Source organism: Ambystoma mexicanum, chromosome 14, assembly GCF_040938575.1.
Source record: "Ambystoma mexicanum isolate Mex_15411 chromosome 14, UKY_AmexF1_1, whole genome shotgun sequence".
In the NCBI taxonomy this organism is placed as follows: domain Eukaryota; kingdom Metazoa; phylum Chordata; class Amphibia; order Caudata; family Ambystomatidae; genus Ambystoma; species Ambystoma mexicanum.
Window position 1 is genome coordinate 589,431,502 of NC_090940.1, and position 19,754 is coordinate 589,451,255.

Sequence of the window (19,754 nt, forward strand, 5' to 3'; positions counted from 1 at the left end):
AGAGGAAAGAAGACGGCAGAACCGCTGCTGTTGCTAATGCAGAGTCCGGTCCTCAGAGGGTCTTCAGAGCAGAGAACCTGACTTGCAGAGGTCACGCAGTGGGAAGTGGTAAACAGAGAAGCGGTCCCATGAGAGAGAGGGGCTCTCTTTATATGGTTCCTGATCCCGGTGGCTGGCGAGCACCAGAGAGCAGGAGGAGCAAGGCAGGCTCCTTTCCCAAGTGGTGTGGGCTGTGGGAATGCAACTGAAGTGGTCTGACGTTCAGAAGAGCACAGAAGAGGCAGCAGCAACAGCTCGAGCGGACCTGTGTGGGAAAGCCGGTGAGTTTGACTAAGATAGGAAACCTCGGAACGCTCGATGGTCGAACACTCCCCGCTGGATACTATTTTGAATACTGAACTAATGTAAGAAAGTTACCTGAATAATAAACTGAGTTGGAAAGAAAGCCAGAAAATAAATGTAACAATTTTCATTACCTAGATAAAGAAGCAGTAATAGTGAAAGAATTTAAAGACAACCATTGCCAAAGTAAAGAGGGTGCAACGCTAAAGGAAAGCAATTAAAACCACTGCAAAAGTAAAGAGGGGGTAAGACTTTGGAAAAACAAGAGTCCGCATTGGCAAGATAACAGAGAACAATATAGCAGGTACATTTTAACTATTATTCCCAGAGTAAGGAGGAAGCATTATTAAAGTTGTATATCAACAAGCATTGCCAAAGCCAAGAAAGGGCAAAAGTGGCAGAGAGATATTATCCACAGTTATTTGATGTGGAATTAAGAAATAAGAGTGTCAGGACAGAAACCGTCCTTGTAAGAAGTATCAAGGTATAAAGGATTATAACCTGCGTTGCCTGTGGCAGATAAATCAGTGGAATAAACTGTACCAATGTGAATTGTGTTAATTTTGAAGAAACTGAGAATCTTAAGGTTGTTTAAAGTCAAGAACTTTAAGAGTGTTGAAGGAAACCTTACCACAAAGTACTGTAGTAGTGTTAGGGGTTTTCTAGTCCTGTCAGGGGAGTACACCATGACAGGGATTGTTAGTGGTATTTGTAACAGGTTAGTGGACCAGGAAGAAGACATTCTAAGTGCGGTAGTGTGGTTAAATGTTACAAAAGAAAGCAAGTAGCAAAACCACTGTGGTGCTTAATGAACTGCAGTAATAACCATGTGGATACAAATGTTGATGTGAAGTCAAAAGAATTGTGAAAGTAATTTGTTGTCTAAGAAGAAAGCCATTCTGACAAATCGTTATTAAAAAATCAAGAAGTGACAATCAAATATTGCAACTTGGAGATAAAGGGCCTCATTACGAGGTAGGTGGTAAGGGATTACCGGCACCGGTAAGGACACCGGTGCCGGTAATCCCTTACCACCCTATTCCAGGGTCCCTTAGTGGCTCCCTTCCTTAACGCCTGGTTTTACCAGGCATTATGGAAGGGACCCGTTAAGGGACTTCAGAGCCAATAACGGTACAGCAAATTGCGGTACCGTTATTAGCTCCATCCCCATTCCCATTTAGCCCTATGGGGGCTTGAATAGGAATGGGGAATGGTTCCCGGAATGGGGACTTACCGGGTCCTCCAAGGTTGGAATGACCCGGTAAGTCCCTATTTTGGGAACCTGGACCCGGAATGCGGTAAGGGGGTAGCCATGGTGCTGGTAGCACCATGGCTACCTCCTACCTCGTAATGAGGCCCAAAGACTTTTTTCATTTTGTGGGAACTCTGTTAAATACCAAGTGAAAAGACTTCTGATGTATGAAGAACTTTGTGAATAGAACTTGGTTATCTAAGAGGAACTTTATTCTTTGGAATTTTTGTTGAAAATCCTACCTTGAACCTGGGGAGGGGAATCCGACCCAAGATACAAGGATATATTGGTATCAGGTTTATGTTGATTACAATTGTTGTTTATGTTAAACTTCAAAAGCCATATCTAACCTGCATGAGTTAATGTATGCATAAGTGTGAGGGACAGATCCCTTGCATTAGAGTGTTTTCCTTTGGGTTCCTTTTGATAGACAGGGAAAACCTCTACAGGTTAGGTATAGTGAAGCGTTTATCACACGCTTTTGAGTTAATAAAACGGCTAATTGTGAAAACCCTTCAACAAGTTGTCTGCCTCACATTTCTGACCTGTCACATAACATATGTAGAGATATCCCACATAGATAGGGCGTGTTAGGCCTTATAGTTATACTTGAATGAAATATTGTACTCCCTGTCCCCAGAGAGTCTGTGTCCTTCTTCTGATTTGCCACAGCAGGCATGATATGTGCCACATAGTGGTACTCTCTTCTTCTCTTCTTCTCTTTTTTTTTAAAGAGAAGAAAATCATAACTGGGTGGAACACCTGAGCTGATTCACTGACGGTGTTGATCCTAATGTCTCTCTGGGTGGGTTCTAGCATTGTCATACGTGTTGGTATTGGAAAATGACATTGCTATTGCATGCAATTTGTGTGTGACCTGTGCACAAGGTAGCAGTCATGAAATAAGTCACATAAAAACACTGCATGTGACTGCACCCAACAGCACACAAGGCGCAGCCTTTAATTGTGAATGCCTTCTGGTGTTGGTTATTTTCTACTGTGATAGGCAACATATTATCGTGTTGACGCATCAAGGCTATACTTTGGGACTGTGACAAACATTCATCTCTCTGGGCTGTTTGTCTAAAATCATAAGCAGACTTGTAGCTTGTGTTAACATTCACAAGAGTCACACTTCTCTTCTTCATATGCTCCACTATCATACACATTGCATGTACTGCTTTCATGTGAAGATACTTTCACATGTTATCACATGTTATACCGTATACACATCCTTATGCATGTGGTGTGCTTTAGCAACTGTGCTGAATCGCAGGTATTTTCCTCTTCTACCCAAGGGGAAGTGCCTCCCTGTGAGGCTAGGGAGGTGGGCTTGGGACATCACCAGGACAGGCTCTCCCTTTGGGGGCAAGGACTCCCGTTCTTGTGAGGAACTCCCTACACCAACAAATTTAGTTGCATTCATGGGACTACCTAATAAGCCTAAGAATGTGACACCCTTGTCTTGGAACGAAGGTAATGCAAGAATAAACCCAATGGCACGTGAAAATAAAGATGTATCTTTAATGCAAGAAGCATATTTAACCGTGCTGAAGAGGAAGAGAGAGGAATCTGATGCGGAGGGGAAGCCCCCTGACATCATTATGCCGGCAGGAGGCAGAGCGCAAACTAGTCGCGGAGCCTGTGACTTGTGGAGAGCGTGAGGATGAGACGCCAAAGAGTCTTGGATAGACAGCGAGAGAAGCAAGTAACCTGGAGGTGCGTGACCACGAGCTGGACGTGGTGGGCAGGATGTCCCAAGAACAACGTCGATACCGGCCGTGAAGGAAGCAAGACTCACTTCCAACCAGCATCCCAGTGCGGAGCAGGAGTTTGACATGGACCAGAGAATGTACAGGTGAGAAGCCGACAGAGAGAGAGAGGACAGTCCCGAGTGAGTGCCGAGCACAACTGTCGGCCTCTACCAAGTAAGAAGTACATGGGTGACAGGGAGAAGACTGAGGCCTAGGGGATAGCGCTATAACTCAAAGACAGAAAACTCATCCCAGTCACACAAAGGAGAATGCAGGGCTTGCTACAGTTGTGATGGGAGTTGGAGACAAATAATGAGTGACCGAGAGAGGCAACAGACTTATATGAAGCTGTTAACCTCATCCTAGTACAAATGATGAGTTATCAAATACACAACGTCAAGTAAGATGTGAATAAGCAACGAGCTACTCAACCCAGCGGTGAAAAGCCTAGAAGAGAGTTGCTTAATCAATACAGCTGGGATATAAACAGTCAGAACCAAAACATTATAAGACTGAGGACTGATGATAATGATAACATAAGCTTGGAAAGGGGCAGAGGAAAACCCCAATCAAGTACCGGAGAAAAGGCCTGGGAAGAAACTGCAAATAATCTGCATATTAAGAAAGGTTATCTTGAAGGACATTATAAAAAGGAGACCATGGAAAGCAGGAGAACAAAATAAAAATGTTCTTGAGGAGCTACACGAGTTTATCTCAGAGACTCCCTGTTCTACCAAGAGGGCATGTCATTTCAGGCAACATTGAATGAACTGGAGAAGAGACCAGACGAAGGCAAATCATGTCCTTGGTCTATTTAAGTTAGTTATCATTAGTGAAATTGCCAGATAGGATAGTTTGGATAGAGGACATCTTATCTTTTGGACTTTTACGACAACGGACATGCACCTTTAGTTTCTTTAGCCAGGTACAGTACTCCCTTTAGGGATAGGGAAAGTTAGGCCTTCTACTTATAATTTTCAGCAAATTCTTCCGACCCACCGCACAACATTCAACATCACATGGTGGGCTTTTGCAGATGCAGAACAAAGAAACTGATATGATGTGTGAGGTCATGTCTGCATTACCTGGGCTGATGACAGTCTGCATCTCCTTCCACACAGTGTACTGGAGCGGACCCTTGAAGCAACCACGGCACAGCTCCTTTGATACCAAGGTGTTTCCATGGGCAAGTTCATCATATTTCTGATAGCACCTGAAGTAATATAACAATCCATCAGATTGTAAGCAAGCCCACTGAACTGAATACAACAGACGCTCCTTAACTGTCAAGTCTCACTGTCGCATATGAAATATTCCCATGTAGCTTAACACCAATAACAAACAGTTTTTCGAGTTTTAATCGTGGCTATTTTAGGCATTTGAATATTTGCCATGGTGTTTTCACTGCAGCCGTTTTCGGCACATTTTTCTTCTTACATGAGGGGTTCCCCTCTAACCCACCCCTTCACCTCACTCTGCCACCCCCTAAGCCCCTACCCCAAACACACAACACGTGTATTTACTTTTCAGTGAAGCGCGATGCAAACGGCCGAGGTGAAAATACCACTACAAATAGGAAAATGGCTAAAACTGCCATGCGGAAAACACGGTAAGCGACATCAAACATGTGCAGAGGTTTATCGAGTGGCATCATGTAAATGCCCCTCCAGAGAGCATCATGCCATACATATGCCGTGGAAAACAGCAACACCTTCAATTACTTTCAGGAATACTGAGGCGGTACAAATAAGTCTATGGTTATATGATTTACAATAGTCTCTTCACACATTCAACTTGGGTTCGTCCCGGATGTGGGACAGAATAATCGCGGCAGAGATATGGGTTGAGGCCCTAGGGATATCTGATGGTAGCCAGTGCTCTTAGGACTCTCTGGTGCCTTTGACTCCAATGACAACCCTACCCTGCTGGAGAGGCTACTCCTTACATACTACTATATCTTTCTTCAGGGATTAAAGTGCAGAATTGAAGTGGTTACCTTCCGGTCAGAGAAGGACTTTATTACTTGTGAAGTGCCAGTGCTCACACCATTATCGCTAGTAGTTCCTAGCATCGACATGACCCATACATTCAATTGCTTGAGTGCTTCAGTGAATCCTTTAACGAGAGGGTTTGGGATGGTACAACCTCATGCAGGTGTTTCGTCGTAGAGACCGAGCCATAAAATAACGGAGGTTAGTTATTGGCTAGAATATATCTTGCAGAATCCCAATATGAAGAAGAGAAATTGAAAGTAGACAAATCATTCATGATTAAGAGTGGGGTCTTCAGGCTTGCTTCTCAAATTTTTTTTAAAGGTTTTGCATATGAGTTTGAGCGAATATTAACAACCTATCTTCTTTTAAGTAGTTTAGTCATATTACTGGCCTTGAAAGTCATCCATGGCAAAAAAAGAGGTTTCACCTTGCAGTCCTTGTAATTGAGGTGACAGAATAAAAAACTATAAAGCAAATATATCAGTTTCAATATCTATGTTAGATTACATAGAATATGGATATTGGCACAATTTAATTTAAACCATTTTGGAAGAAGACCTTTGAGCAAAAGTGTTGCAGTATTCTTAACATTCTAAAACATGTGATAACGCAAAGGGTTATCTATTTATTTATTTATTGGATATTTGCATGGTGCCTATACAACAAATGGTGTTTCAAGGCGCCACAAGACAAAAAGGGGGGGGGGCGAAGGGAGAAAGATACAATAATGGTCCTACTAGCCCTTGTGACATTCGGATTATGCAAGTGCAGAACAAGAAGTGTGAGGGGGGGCAGTGGCAGTCTGCACAAAATTACGTGCTAAGGTGGGAAGGGAAAAGGGTGAGGGGCAAAGTGCAAGTGCTAAGGGGAGGCCAGAGGGCAAGTGCCAGGGAACGCAGTTAAGAGAAGGGAAAAGGGGGGTGGACTGGTGGAGGGGCCTGGAACCCTGTAATACTGAGAGGGAACTAGGCAGCCCATCACTGGGGCAGAAGAAGGTTGTTATCGGGGGAGGGGAGAGTGAAAGAGCAGGAAAAAAGGAGGGTCTTGAGGAGATCCGGCTGAAGCCTGAGAGGGGCGGGGAAACCATTCCAGAAGGAAGTTCATGCAGGAGAGACATCTACCCCACATGCTTTGCTTAGAGAAGCGTCTGATTCGCAGATAGTTGGAGCTAGCAGACTGAAGGGCTCAAGTAGGGAGGTATTTAGGGTGAGTTGGATGTAGCAGGGTCCCAGGCCTGAGAAAGCCTTGTGGATGATGCAGAGGGTCTTGAATTTGATCGTAGCAGCAACCAGGAGCCATTGTAGAGAAATTAGGGCTGGAGAGATGCGGTCCCTAGGCTTGAGGCCAAGAATAAATCGTGCAGTCCTATTCTGGATTAGTTGAAGGGGACTAAGGGATGATGAAAGAAGACTGAGGAAGAGGCTGTTACATTAGTCAAGACTACAGAAGACCAGAGCTCTGGAGACATTACATTTTTGGGGGAAGGAAGGTGAAGAATGGGAGAATACCTCTGAGGAGGTTCAGCTGATAGTGGGCTTTCTTGCCAAGGTCTGCAATGTGAGGAGAGATGGAGAGAGAGAGAGTAATCAAAGATGACACCAAGGGTTTTTGCAGGAGAAAAACACTGACTCCTGACAGAGTTCGGAGAGTTTGAAAGCTACAGTCCTTTGCTACAACCACCAGTTGGTGGCAAGAGAATACTCAGTTCTACAAGAGGGTATGCTTTGATTGTGGTTTCTAGCCCTGAAGACGGAGATTGCTCCGAAATGCATTAGCTTCTGTACTACATACTGCATTCTAAAAGATGAAATAAATATGGATTGAGTTTATTCATTGTACTTTGCAGATAATATTGTTTGGATCTCAAGGAATGCATTACTAGAGATCAAATACCATGAACATGTAAGTACATACTAACTGTGAGAATCAAGTTGGACCAGGGGTATCCCTGATCCTTTATGTTACCAAGTTTTTTGCCTAACAAGAGGGTGAGGGGAGGGGATGCATAGAAGGTGGCCTGAGGGAGGGATGAAAGGTGGGTGCTGGGCTCCCAATGAAAAGGATCTCTGTCTTACTGGAATTAATTGGCAGTGCACCATGACTGAATGGCAGTCAAGACAACCGGGGATGAAAGAGGAATAAGAGGAGGAAGGGGAGGGAAGATTGAAGGAGAGCTGCGGGTCGTCTCATAGCACTGGAAGTGAGGTGAGAAGAAGGAGAGCAGGTGGGCCAAGGTAGCTTTCGAAAAGCCATGGCGAGAGGATAGAGCCTTGAGGGATGCTGCGGTTCCATGTGAACAAATCAACAAATAACAAATTAAAAATAATGAAAAATATCTAATTTATTTTTGTTTTTCAATTTGGGGGGGTTCCCCAACCCCCCAAGCCCAACGGTTCCCCAGCTTTATTACCACACCCCTTTCAATCTCTTAGCCCACCCCCATATATACTTTTAACAAAAAATGTGATATTTTGTCATTATTTTTAATTTGTTATAAATGAGATTCGTTATTGTCAATTCGTTGAAATCACTGTATACTGCTGCTGCAGGTGGCGAGTGTGATATGGAAGAGAAAAGAGCCCAATTGAACATGTGAAGGTCAGTTGGAGAGGAAGGAGGTCAACCAGTCCAGTGCCAGACACGTGATGCCAAGGATGTCACAGAGCCGATTTGTCAGGGTGGCATGATTGAATGTGTCGAAGGCGGAGGAAAGATCCAGGAGGATAAGAACTGAAGGAGAGTTAGAGTCAAGAGTAGAGAGCAAGTCATCACATGAGTTCAGGAGAGCAGTTTCTGTTCCTTTGGCAGCTCTGAAGCCAGACTGGTGGTCGGGGAGACAGATTTGTGTGTTGGGTCAGTTTGGGAGATGGCAAGCTTCTCCAGGAGTTTGCACAGGAAGGAGGTAATGGAGATAGGGTGATAGTTAGCAGGGCAGGAAGGGTCAGAAGAGGGTATTTTAAGGAGAGGATACACAAGGTAGTGCTTGAGGGTTAGAGGGAAAGAGTGGGTGGAAAAGGAGTGGTTACAGAAATCAACCGGGGAAGGAGCAAGAGAGGCAATGGTGTCCTTGATAGTTCTGGAGGAGAAGGGGAGTATCTGTTTGGATCAGACTTTCATAGAGAGGACTAATCTACGGACCTCATCTGGTGCTATGGGAGAGAAGGAGGAAAGAAGTAGGGAAGGGGACAGGGGAGTCAAGGGAGGCATGATAGCTCGGGAGGGATGACAGATGGGGTAGAGGTTAGTGAGGACAGAATGTCCTCGATTTTGGAAAGGAACTGGGAGGCCAGAGAGGTACAGAGTGTCAGGGATGGCAGGGGAGATGTTGAGATTGCTGAAGGATTGGTGAGTTCCTTGGAGATATTGAATAGTTCGCCAGAGCTGTTAGTTGTCATGATGCCTACTCCCGGGAAGCCAGTTCAGGGCCAGCGTCCCCGAAAGCAGACATCATGCCCCCAGGGAGGGACCCAGCAACCCCTTATAGGGGCTCTTTGGACATTGTCCTGGCGCCTTTGGCGCCAGGCTCATAGAAGGCATCAGTCCTAGCACCATAGGCGCCAGGCTCATTATGGGAGTGCTTGGATGGACTTACCTGACGTAGACCATGCTGCCGGATCCAGACCTCCTTGAGGTCTGAAAGGGACTATTTTACCTATGGGACTATTTTACCACTCGGGCGTGGCTGAGGAAGAATACTTACCTGGAACTATTTTGGGGGCTATTTAAACCACACCCAGACAGCAGCTCACGCTTCGCGTTGTTCTGCATCTAGCAACTGGACGCTCACCGTGTCTGCTCCTGCATCCTGGCTCCAGCCACGCCTGCCTGCAACCTGGAACACCTGAAAAGGAAGGAAAGGAGAGAAAGGTGAATAATTGAACTTTACCTATCTCCATCCGGAGTCCGGAACCATCACTCCGACGATCCTGAGAAAAGACATTATTTTTAGAAGCGCATCGCATCGCTCGCTGCAGCGCCGCGTTCCACTCACCTTCACGAGCCGCCCTCGGGCTCTTCAGCCACCATTGGCAACATCCGTCGCCTTTCAGCGCCTAAGGAGAAAAAGAGACGAAACAAAGGTGAGCGAAGGAACAGATTGAGGAAGGCCTGATTCTTCCACATTAAGACTTACCTGATTTTTGTTGGGACAATCTTTCCACACCTCGGGTCGGCGCCGCTTCTTTGGCACTGCCGTACCCCGGCCCCTAAGGGGAAAAAGAGACAAAACAAAGGTGAGCGAAGGAACAGATCAAGGAAGGCCTGATTCTTCCACCTTAAGACTTACCTGATTATTGTTGGGACAATCTTTCCTCACCTCGGGTCAGCGCCGCTTCTTTGGCACTTCGGTACCCCGGCCCCTAAGGGGAAAAAGACACACGCATTAGTGGGTGAATGCAAGATCACTAAGGGAACCATCCATCAAAAAGACTCACCAGAGTTACCTTCGGCAAATCCATTCCTAAACGCGGATTCTTCATCCTACATCTGAAATAGAGAAAAGGACAACGGACAATTAAGGCTTGAACTTTTGCAACTGAATACTTACGGCCTCATATCGGAAAAGTCCAGCGGAGTTGAATACTCACCAAACCCGAGATCCAGTGAAGTAACTGGAAATCAACGCGCCCCTGCATCGGAAGCAGGATGGAGAGCTCGTCCTTTCAGACTCTAAGGAGAGACTCTACGGGGAATCGCGGAGGGGGTTCGAGGAGTGTGAGAGGAGGAATGGGGGGAATCCGACACATTATCCAGCAGACAGTTAATCCCTTTTTCCATCTACAGAAGGATTCTTCTACGGGCCAGACAGGCGAGGTATGAGGGTCCGGTCCAGTCCGTCTTCCGAGTCCTGCGCATCACCTTAGAAGAGGTCATACCAGTCCAGAACAGATCGGCGCCTCTGTGGGAATCAGGTGAGCGTTACAGAACGCGAAGCCTACCTACAATTTCCCACCCGGGCGCTATGGAGACTTCCGAGACAGACCAGCTGGCCCAGCTATTGGGGGAATTACGGGCTGAAGTTCATTCCGCTCGCCAGGAGACGAATGCCCTCAGGAGAGAGTTAATTGTATCTAAAGAACAAACTGATGATCTTGCCAGACAGCTATTACAAGGTCAGGCTGGTCAAACTCCTTTACCAGGTTCTGGGGGTAATTCCGCCCCAGTGGTTTCAAATAACCCTGTGCAAATTAATCTACCTGGAAATATGCCACTGGCCCCACCGGAACGTTTTGCCGGGGACCCCAAAAGGTTCGCCGTATTCATGAATCAATGCCGATTGCACTTCCTCTGCAGACCTGGGGCCTTCCCTAACGACCAAACCAAGGTCGCTTTTGTACTATCATATCTCAGCGGCTGTGCTGCAGATTGGTCAGTTCCACTGGTTACTCAAGATGACCCAATTCTTCGGAACTTTCAAGCCTTCCAGACAAGCATGGAAAGACTTTTTGCGCGGCATTCTCAGGGTCAGGCCCTGGACAACGAGCTTCTATCCCTACGACAGGGTAACCAGAACCTCTTAGCCTATATCGCGACCTTCAATAGGTTAATTGTGGAGACTGGATGGCCGGAGGATAAAAGAATCACGTTATTCCATCGAGGTCTACGTGGAGAACTTAAGGATGTCCTGGCCCAGGTCGTAAATCCACCCCAAGACTGCTCTGAATATATAGACTTGGTGGTCCAATTAGATCACAGGCTTCAAAACAGAAAGGCAGATCGGTCCAAGTTTGAGACCCGGGTATTGGTCAAAACCCATGTTAACCCCAAGGGTGCCGACGTTACTGAACCTATGCAAATTGGAGGGGTTAAAGGACCTTTAACTCAAAAAGAGCGTGAACGAAGACGGCAAATGCAATTATGCCTTTATTGTGGGGCTTCTGGACACTTTTTACCAGATTGCCCCATAAAACCGTCTAAGAAGGCGTTAGGAGTCGCTGATAAGAACCTGATGGAATCTGAGTCGGGAAACGACCACGCCCGACAAGCGTAGGTGTCCGCTTGCCGAGCTTAAAAACTAACTCTCTGACCTCGCATTTCATCATGCCAATGGTCCTCGTAAATCCGAAGCAGCCTGGGCGGTTACATGCCATTAAGGCATACATCGATAGTGGGGCTATAGGAAATGATGTGGATCGTGAATTGGCTTCCAGGATCAACCTCCCTCTTTGCCCTAAAACCAGTAAGGATGTCATCACCACAGTGGATGGAACCGAAATCGCCTCTGGGCCGGTAACACACTCCACTACTGAAGTGACATTGTTGGGTCAAGACGGACATCGGGAGGCAATTGTGTTTGATGTAATCAAGGCTCTGCAATTTCAAGTAATTCTAGGAATCCCTTGGTTGGAAACACATAATCCTCGAATTGACTGGCGAGCAAAGAGGATAACCTTTCCAGATTGTGCACAAACCTGTTATCCAAGAAATCCAAATATTGGCCTAGCTACAGTAACCCCTGTCATTTTGCAAATACCGCCAGAATACCAAGAATTTCAAGACGTCTTCCAAAAGGAACAGGCCAACACTCTACCGCCTCACAGGTCGTACGATTGCCAGATCGATCTATTGCCCGGTGCACAACCCCCTTGCAGCAGGATCTATGCCCTTACCGAACCCGAGAATCTTCATTTACGACAATATCTAGATCAGTACCTAGCCAATGGTTTTATTCGCCCGTCTAAGTCTCCTGCATCCTCGACTTTATTCTTCGTGCCTAAAAAAGAAGGCGACCTCAGAACTTGTATTGACTACGCGCATTGAACCAGATAACTGTTAAAAACCGATACCCTTTGCCTCTGATCCCTGAACTCCTTGACAAGGTGAAGGATGCCTGCATATACACCAAGTTAGATCTCCGGGGGGCCTACCATCTTTTGCGAATAAAGGAAGGCGATGAATGGAAAACTGCCTTCCGCACCAAATATGGGCTATTCGAGTACCAGGTGATGCCTTTCGGATTGTGCAATGCACCGGCTGCCTTCCAATACTTCATGAACGATGTCTTTTGGGAACTCATCGACGTTTGTGTTGTCGTATATATCGATTCTTGTGTACTCCTCTTCGAAATCTGATCATAGAAAACATGTCAGGGTAGTTCTCGAGAAATTGCGCCAACACAAACTATTTGCTAAACTTGAAAAATGTGTTTTCCATGCCACGGAAGTCGAGTTTCTTGGTTTCATCCTGACACCTAAAGGAGTCCGCATGGACTCACGAAAAGTGGATGCTATCCTCAAATGGCCATCGCCTAGCTCTGTGAAAGGTGTTCAAAGCATGCTTGGCTTTGCCAATTTTTATCGCAGGTTTATCCCAGAATTTTCTCGTGTTGTTCAACCCATCACTGCGCTCTTAAGGAAAAATAAACGTTTCGAATGGTCTGAAGAAGCCGAGCAGGCCTTTTAGGAACTAAAAGCTAAATTTACCTCCGCACCTGTATTGAAGCACCCGCGCCCAGATCTCCCTTATGTCGTCAAAACTGAAGCATCCAGCCTAGCCATGGGAGCTGTCCTGTCTCAAAGAGATCCCGAAACTAACCAACTGCATCCCGTTGCATTTTGGTACAGAAAATTCTCGGCACCCGAGGTTAACTACGCAATCACTGACCAAGAACTGTTAGCCATTAAATCCTCCATTAAAGCCTGGCGGCATTATCTACTTGGCGCTAGACATACCATCACGGTGATCACCGACCACCGGAACTTACAGTATTTAAAGACCGCCAAGGCTCAGTCATCTCGACAGCTCCGTTGGGCTTTGTTCTTTGCGGAATTCGATTTTGTAATCACCTACCGTCCTGGCTGTAAGAATGGCAAAGCGGACGCTCTATCCCGAATAGGAATGGGAGAAACTGATACTAACTCAGAACCTGTACCGATAATTCCCGAACAGAGAATTTTGGGCATGACTTCTTTACAAACGCTTGAAGACATTCAAGCTAGAGTTAAACAACTCCTGGACCCTACAGACTTACAGGATTGGGTACAAAAGGGATCTGACTTTACTATAAATAATGATTTACCTTATTTCCAAGGGTGCTTATTTCTGCCACACAAGGAATTACAAGAGCTCGTTATTTCTCGTTATCATGATACACTAATAGAGGGGCACCCCGGTATTGCCAAGACGGAAGAAAAGGTGAAACGACAATTCTGGTGGCCTTCTTGGCGAAAAGATGTTAAATCATTTGTGATGTCCTGTGGTGTTTGCGCCCAAAATAAAGGCCAAAAGAAAAGACCAGCCGGTCTCCTTCAACCTTTAGACATTCCGCCAGCACCTTGGCACACCCTGTCATTGGATTTTATTACGGACTTACCTCCTTGTTCAGGATATAAAACTATTCTTGTTATTGTGGATTTATTTTCCAAAATGGCCCACTTCATTCCATTGAAAGGTTTACCTTCAGCTTCAGTTCTAGCCAAAGAATTCCTTGAAAATATTGTTCGTTTGCATGGATTCCCGTCTGTACTAATCTCAGACCGGGGAAGCCAATTCATTTCCCACTTTTGGCGTAGATGTTGTCAATTGGCACAAATCGATGTAAGATTATCGACTAGTCACCATCCTCAGACCGATGGTCAAACAGAGAGGGCAAATCAGACCCTTGAGCAATATTTACGGTGTATGTTGCAGCAATCTGAAAGTAACTGGAAAGACATTCTTTGGATAGCCGAATATGCATATAATAATTCGGTACACTCTGGAACTGGGCAAAGTCCTTTTTATACTTTATATGGGCATCACCCTCGAACATCAGACCTCAACTCGCCTCAAGGCCTTGGAATGCCCGCAGTGGACCATCTGCATTCTACAATTACCCAAGCCTTCAAAGAAGCATCTACACATTTACAACAAGCCAAGAGAAAATACAAGAAGAATGCTGACCTGCATCGGAGTGAAGCACCTCAGTGCCAGATTGGGGACCAAGTATGGCTGGCTACCAGGCACTTATCGCTCAAGGTACCTCGAACTTTTAATCCAAAATATCTGGGGCCTTACTCCATTATGGCCATAATCAATCCAGCGGCCGTTAAACTTGATTTACCAGCTAACATGCGAATTCACCCTGTTTTTCATGTGTCACTTTTGAAACCAGTGCAATCAAGCCTCCAGAACCCATTCAAATAGATGGAGAACCTGAATTCGAGGTGAAGAACATTTTAGATTCAAAGATGTTAAAGTCAAAACTTTTCTATCTAATCGATTGGAAGGGATACGGGCCTCAGGAGAGGTCGTGGGAACCCAGTGACCATGTACATGCACCTCGATTAATTAAGAAATTCCACCGAATCTTCCCAAACAAACCAAAACCCCCGGAGGGAACAATCTTGGGAGGGGCCTTGGGGGAGAGTGCTGTCATGATGCCTACTCCCGGGAAGCCAGTTCAGGGCCAGCGTCCCCGAAAGCAGACATCATGCCCCCAGGGAGGGACCCAGCAACCCCTTATAGGGGCTCTTTGGACATTGTCCTGGCGCCTTTGGCGCCAGGCTCATAGAAGGCATCAGTCCTGGCACCATAGGCGCCAGGCTCATTATGGGAGTGCTTGGATGGACTTACCTGACGCAGACCATGCTGCCGGATCCAGACCTCCTTGAGGTCTGAAAGGGACTATTTTACCTATGGGACTATTTTACCACTCGGGCGTGGCTGAGGAAGAATACTTATCTGGAACTACTTTGGTGCTATTTAAACCACTCCCAGACAGCAGCTCACGCTTCGCGTTGTTCTGCATCTAGCAGCTGGACGCTCACCGTGTCTGCTCCTGCATCCTGGCTCCAGCCATGCCCGCCTGCAACCTGGAACACCTGAAAAGGAAGGAAAGGAGAGAAAGGTGAATAATTGAACTTTACCTACCTCCATCCGGAGTCCGGAAAAATCACTCCGACGATCCTGAGAAAAGACATTATTTTTAGAAGCGCATCGCATCGCTCGCTGCAGCGCCGCATTCCACTCACCTTCACGAGGCGCCCTCGGGCTCTTCAGCCACCATTGGCACCATCCGTCGCCTTTCAGCGCCTAAGGAGAAAAAGAGACAAAACAAAGGTGAGCGAAGGAACAGATTGAGGAAGGCCTGATTCTTCCACCTTAAGACTTACCTGATTTTTGTTGGGACAATCTTTCCACACCTCGGGTCGGTGCCGCTTCTTTGGAACTGCCGTACCCCAGCCCCTAAGGGGAAAAAGAGACAAAACAAAGGTGAGCGAAGGAACAGATCGAGGAAGGCCTGATTCTTCCACCTTAAGACTTACCTGATTATTGTTGGGACAATCTTTCCTCACCTCGGGTCGGCGCCGCTTCTTTGGCACTTCCGTACCCCGGCCCCTAAGGGGAAAAAGACACACGCATTAGTGGGTGAATGCAAGATCACTAAGGGAACCATCCTGTGGAGGGTTTTGACCCATGTGGAATCATTAGACGGGGTGAATGTGGGGATTAAGCTGTCGCTGCCCATCATTTTGCCCCAGAACAAAAATAAATCGTTGGAGTGGGTAAAGATGGGGATGCGCTGTCGCCGCCCATCATTTCATCCCAGAATCCAGGAGAGCTGCGCAGTTGTGCGCACACCAAAATGGTTACCTAACTTGCCACCCACCAGTGTAAAGAAAGGTCTTTGTTAACAAAACCCACTGTTACTGATGTCAAAAAGTTGCTGAAATCGTGACTCATTGGACCACTTTAAAGATTCAACCCTTTTGTGGGGTTCCACATAACCATTTTACTGTAAGGAGCCCCATCAAAACAATGTTAAGCAAGGATTTACTACCATGTAAGAACCATTCCTGTTTAGAATGCATTAATCCAAGAAAATCCCAAAATTGCATGCAGTACCAACAAAATCCTCAAGGGGGCGCTGGCGGTCTAAACTCTGACAGGAGAACTGAGTGCAGTAGCTGACAAAGGGATTTGACTTAGCTGACTTCAAAGGCTGCATTTTAATTAAAAATTAGCCACATGCTGTTCCCAGAGGCCTGAAGCCTGGGAAACCCTCTCACCTCAAGAGCTTCACACCAGGAGTTAGAATCTCACATGACCTCTTGATTGATAGAAGGCAGACTGGCTGGGAGCTTCCCAGAGACCACACAAAGGACCCTTTCCTCTGAAAGGAATATGTTAATTCTGAAATGTTTGCTGTCAACAAAGCCCTGCCAGCCAGCAGAGATCTGTGACTGACCCACCCAAGTCTTGGAGGCGGACTTCAACACTCTGAGGACTGAATTGAAAGTAAAATATATATTTTACAAAAACACTGATAACTCTTTGTAATCAAATGACAGAAATGTATAACTTTGAGAGCTTTAATTTAAAAAATGTACCTTTAATTCAAGCCTAAACTCGAATTTGTGTGATGTTCTGGGGCAAAACCCCATTGTTTATTAATATTACAGACTCCCTGTTTCAGCTAGACAAACGAAAATGCATTGGTATGTGGGTAGATATGTGAGGAACAGTTGTATAAAATTTAATGAAGATCCAATGTTGTTCAGCACATGAAAAAGTGCTAGAAGTTGCCATTTTTGAATGCAAGCTCCTAGAAACAGCAGATTTGGACAGAGACATGGCTAAATTCAGCCACACCATGTATATGTAATTTCAAGCAACTGTGTAACTGTGAAATATGTCTTTTATTATCAAATATAGAATATGTGCAATCTGACAGAGGAGTGTCCTATCTGCAAGCCATAAAATGACATCCCTCTGACTCACAGTTCATTCCCCAATCAAATGATAAATGGAAGTTTGACCAATTAGAAGCTGAGAGAGAGGTAGGGTCAGTGATGCTAGAACACACCCACATTCTAAACACATAAAAGCAGACAGTCAGGACAGATAGGGACCTTCCAAATCCATCTGCAGCGGGACGCTCTGCCGGAAAAATCCATACTTACCTCCATCAAACCTCCAGAGAGCCAAACTAGAGACTTCAATCTATCCAGAACTAGAGACCAGACCAGAGGGAGAAAGCAGTGCTGTACCCAGAGAGAAAGCAGTGCTGTGCCCAGAGAGAGACCCGAGCCCAGTCCAAAACCTGACCAGATCCATGGCGAGGCCCATTTAATTCAAGAATATAGTGTGAGTACATAGTAAAACTGTGTAGAACCCATCTCTTAGTTAAAATAATATAATTCAATCCATTTTTAACCTAAGTAGAACTGCAGCTTAGCAATTGTGTTATCCTGCCATCATTTTTAAAGCTGAAAAAGTGTGCGTTTAAAATTTCAAATCTGAAAAACGACCTTTATTCAATCGTTCATATCTCCGCAACCGTTTGGGCTAGAGACTTGCAATAACTTTCATTTGGAAGCTGAGATCCTAGGCTTTCCTAGGACCCCAAAACGATAGAGATAGTCCTTGCGGTTCCTCTGTAATAGCGCTCGGCGCATCCGCGAATTTTACCGCGATTTGCAAATTTCTTCACATGTAAAAACTGCTGCTGCTTGCCTTCCATTTGCCAGAAATTCGTTTAACCTGCTAACTATCCCTGCCCCATTGCTAGTGTGAGCCTGGACTAATATTAACTAGATACCACTCACCCTGAACCTCTGAAAGGGAATTAAAAAGCATTTCCAGCATATTTCTCATCCATTGCTAGCACATATCAAAGCATTTGGGCCTGTGTTTTCAAAACTCCTATCTGTGTTTTAAACTTCTGTTGTCTAAGCTTGGGGGGGATTGAACTGATTACATTGATTGCATTTCTGAGAACTGCGTGCTTTCCTCCCATTCCCTTGCATTGCATAAAGAGGGGGGGAGTGAATAGCCAGAGAAAAGTGATTACATTGTTTTGTTGAAATCATATTGAGTATTTTCTATACTGCATTTCATTCATTCAACCTTGCATTTCCTTGAACCCTATAAAGCATTTTCTACCACATTATACTTCTGTACCTATTTACCAGTGTGCTACCTTATCCATTTCATCTCAACTCCTTAGTAATTATAAAGAAGTGCGCTAGTGCCAGATTCTCCGTTGTTGATCTTTATCATATCAGATTAAGTGTGCTATTCAATTATTAATTTATTATAAAGCGTGATATATATATATTGTTTAAATTATCAATTAAACCTTTAAACTTGCAAAACAGAACTACTTCTTGGCTCAGTGGGGTCAGGGGGATTCCAAGAGAGGGGTGTTATATAGGGGTAGTCATCCAGAACGCATGAACTGGACCTAAAGATATATCAATAAGGGTTTTCATTCAGTATTATAGACTAGGCGTTGACTTAGCTGTAGTGTTGAATTGAATCCTCTTACAAATTGGGGGCTCGAGCCGAGACGTTGGGTTAGATTTACCACTTGTGCAGCTTAATACAGTGTGCTAACTGACGGGATACATACATCCGGTCGGATCACCACGCTGCATTACGCTGTGAAGCATTCCTCAAAAGGGACACTCCAAGAAAAGTTCTGTTCTGCAAAAATAAAATACTAACTTCTGTAAGTCAGGACAGAGACCAATCTCTAGAATGACGACCTTGGTAGATATGAAAATAGCCAGAGAGCACCTCTTGCATAAGCTATTTGTGAGAGGTGAATGGACCGAACAGGGCCAGGATGTGTGGTTGCAGGCCATCACACAACAGGTCACTGAAACAGGGTCAGATATATATAGAGATCAGGGTCCCTTACATGTGGCCCTGAGTGAACTATATATGGCTCCTAAAGCCAAAGAGGAACACAATAAGATTGCCAGGATAGCAGCATACCTGTACCTATATATGGGAGACATGCAGGATAGATGTGCTGAAAGCCAAAATCTGGCAAATAGGCAACAGATGGCGTTAGAGAAGGTCCAATCTGACCTGGTCTCTTCTGAGCAGAGGCTGCAGAGGAGCCAGGAGTCAGAAGATGATAGAACAAATGATGGAGACTTTCCATTTGAAGGACAGCCAAAGCTGCATTCAATATGTAAAGTGGACCTTCTCCCCGGAATACTCCAGTTTCTTTGCGGGGCTGGAGGACCAAAATCATTTAAGATGGTCCACCTATAAGGCGGCCATCCTGAAACATTTTTCTGTTCACAGAAATCCTCAAGAGGCTCGCAAGGCAGCCTACAATTTGCAATGTGGGGAGGATCAGGCCCCACAAGAATTTGTGCAGGAGTTAAAGCGTGCTTTTGCACAGACCACAAGAAGGGTGCGCACAGATAGTAGAGAGTTTATAAATACGTTTTTCCATGCCTTGCCCAAATATATCATGACCCAGCTCGTGAGGGATTTTCATGAGAAAAGATCTTTAGACTGGGTCATTGAACAGGCTACCCGGATCTATGAGGTGCAGAAGCCCATAGAAAATAAAAGCAATGCCCAGAAAAACCCCAAAGCCAACAGCACCCCTGCTGCTGCCAAGGTGGCAGAGGTAAAGGTCACCCCCGTTTTGGATTTGGAGATGGGGGGGCCTAAAAACCTACCTGCACC